Source organism: Papaver somniferum, chromosome 2, assembly GCF_003573695.1.
Source record: "Papaver somniferum cultivar HN1 chromosome 2, ASM357369v1, whole genome shotgun sequence".
Classification (NCBI taxonomy): Eukaryota; Viridiplantae; Streptophyta; class Magnoliopsida; order Ranunculales; family Papaveraceae; genus Papaver; species Papaver somniferum.
In genome coordinates, this window is record NC_039359.1 from 77,778,417 (window position 1) to 77,781,392 (window position 2,976).

The window sequence follows — 2,976 nt, forward strand, 5'->3', positions numbered from 1 at the left end:
TAAGTCAATCGGCGTCCAATTAATCTAAACGATGGATGTTAAAAAGGGTGGACAGAGTTTTTTCCCGGGCAGCGCTATATTATTCAGCTGAAAACGCTGATTTTTTATTTCTTTTGCAGCTTTCTACAAAAATGAATACAATCCGACTAATAGAACGTATAACCAAATTGAAATTCTTAAACTTTGAAAAGAAACATCCTTACTATCATTGCCTCACCGGCAATAAAGAAATCATAGTAGCTTTAAGGTCTGAGTTGTGCATCAATTATATCGATATATCAAATTCAACTAAGGGTTTTTAGAGTTTACTTTTACAGTAATGAACGTGGAATACAAATCTCTTTGACAAATGAAGAAGATTTAACGAGTATAATTCCGTCTCCTGCTACTTACTACGGAGTAGTTACTATTGGGCTTGTTCAGTGATAACATAATTTTTGTATGGGCTTAATCTGGATTATTGCGCGTACCCATTTTTGGGGAAATAATTATCGTGAGACCCATATTTTCTTAAATTAAGTTTTCTCGGAGATTTATTTTTCTACCGTATTCTTCCTTCCGCGAGAGACATTAGATATTTGAGATCTGCAATTGAGAGATTGAGATCTTTCATCGTTCTCTTTTTTTTTTTCGTTTCATCGTTTCAAATTTGTTTCCTATAGTGTATAATTTTTGTTTAGAGTTTCAATTTCTCAGTTGAAATTTCTAGGTTTAAGGAGAGATCAGATTTAAGGTTTTTTAGGCTTCTTAGATTTGTTTTCTTTTTTTGGGGAATGAGCTCTACAATCGATCAAGTTTTGGGGTAAGAATTCAATTTATTATGGTTTTGACTAGAGCTTTAGTTTGACGAGAAAAATTTATTTTAGGAATCAATAATATTGATTTTTGTTTCGATATGTGAAGAGCATGAAATCCTGACGAGCTCACCGAACTGACAACATGCTCTTCCTCATGGACACTGCTTTGTGGATGACAAATATTCTTGCCAGAAAACCTAATGAATGAGCAGAACGAATTAAAATGAAAGGAATTAATCTCAAAAGGATTAAGATACATTTCGTAGATATTTGGTAAGTTGATTTTCAAAAGGAAAGTGCTCCTTCTGATCCCATCTTGATAGGCTCGGTAGTTTTTCATTTTCCTGTAGATTATTTTCATTATTTTTATTTTGTTTTCTTTATTCTATTTGAAGAAAATTGATTACGAGGAAGAGGAGGAAGAAGAGAAGCAAATAGGATATCCGACAGACGTACAACATGTAAATCACGTAGCAGTCGAGGGCTCATCTGTAGCTAACCCAAGCTGGGTAAGCTGGATATGTGGGAGGATGCTTAGCCCATAACGGCATAACTGCTCGTAATCCAACTAACAGTAGGAGATCCAGCTCCTAGAGAAGTTTGTTTGTCATGAAGCAATTTTGTCCTCTTTTAACACTAAGAGGTAAATTTCTTAGCTCAATTTGGGTATAGATGGGGCTGAGAAGACTAGAATATGAGGGTTGATTTGTTGGATGGGGTCTGGTGATGAAATTTGAGGAAGCCGAACTAGTGGTAGTATTGAGTCTGTAGAAGATGAGAAGAAAGTTCTTATGGTGGGTGTGATTTTGGATGTAAAGAATATTAGAGAGAAGTAAGAATGGTGATGTTGCTGTTAGTATTTGTGTTTGTTGTTCATGGTGTAACTGAAATAGGAATGGTTTGTATTTGTGTCTGTTGTTGGTATTTGTTGCTGCATTGAAGTAAGTGAAAGCTGGTAGTGGTAGATTGGGAGCTACGGATGGACAATAATGGTTTGCGTGGGAGTTATTGAAATATGAAAGAATATGATGATGTGGTTATGACTGCATGACATGTCGTGCAGTCGAGAAAATGTCTGCATAACATATTATGCAGTCGTGAAAATGGATGCATAACATGTTATGCATCTACAAAATTTGTTGCATAACTTGTTATGAAGTCCAGAAAATGGTTGCATAACACGTTATGCAGTAACTTTTTTGTTACTATTGAAACCAATAAAAACAAAGACTGCATAACATGCTATGCAGTCGTGAAAATGGATGCTTAACATGTTATGCAGTCGTGAAAATGGATGCATAACCTGTTATGCGTCCGAAAATATGGCTACATAATGCATTATGCATCGAGAAAATAGATGCATAACCTAATATGCATCCGTAAATATGGATGCATACTGCATTATGCATCAAAAAAATTTATGTACGCACTAAAATCAACCAAAACAATGGTTACATAACTTGTTATAGATGCATAACTTTGTTATCCAAATGCATAATTTGTTACGCAGTGGAGAAAATGGTTGCATAATTCGTTATGCATCTGCAGAATGTGTTATGCATCTTTTTTGGTGGCTGCATAATGGTTATGTATCAAGTTTTCGAAAATTTTGCCTAAAATGATGACCACCTCCGATTTTACATGAAAAACATAAATTTGATATTCTTTTTTGTACTCGTTGCGTAGCTCTCTTAAAAAGATTTCCAACGATATAAAATTTGTAAAATTCCAAGGCGCGGATTTTTAGATATGTTATATCCAAGTTACGTTGCCGATTATACCCCTGATGCATAGCCCGTCATGCGGATGCATAATCCGTCATGCATACATTTTTAATAATTTCATATAATTATGGGTGTCACGGGAATAATTATGGGTGTCACGGTACCTAAAATTAATTGTGGGCCTGATAATGAGAATATTATTTTTTTGGGCCTGCGCCTAATTTTCCCTTTTTTTGGGCACCACTCCTTTTTGGAGAGGGACCATGATTTTCTTTTTAGTAGGTCATTTGGAAATAAAGTAAAACACCCCTTATCCAAATATTTACCTTAATACCAAAATTTTCCCTTTCTAATTAAGTTAGTGTAGTGATTAGTGAGTTAACGTATAAATAATTAATGATTATTGAGAGGGAGAAGAAGAACAAGAGGGTTTTGAAGGAAAAAAAAATTACATC

At 34.7% G+C, this 2,976-nt stretch overlaps 1 long non-coding RNA gene across 1 annotated transcript; it reads left to right on the forward strand.

Annotated features, from left to right (window-relative positions):
- The first annotated feature begins 575 nt into the window (after positions 1-575).
- LOC113353586 lies at positions 576-1,710 on the forward strand. The gene is made up of 3 exons (XR_003361390.1): positions 576-802; positions 904-1,070; positions 1,193-1,710. It is a non-coding gene; the product is annotated as an uncharacterized LOC113353586 (long non-coding RNA).
- The last annotated feature ends 1,266 nt before the right edge of the window (positions 1,711-2,976 follow it).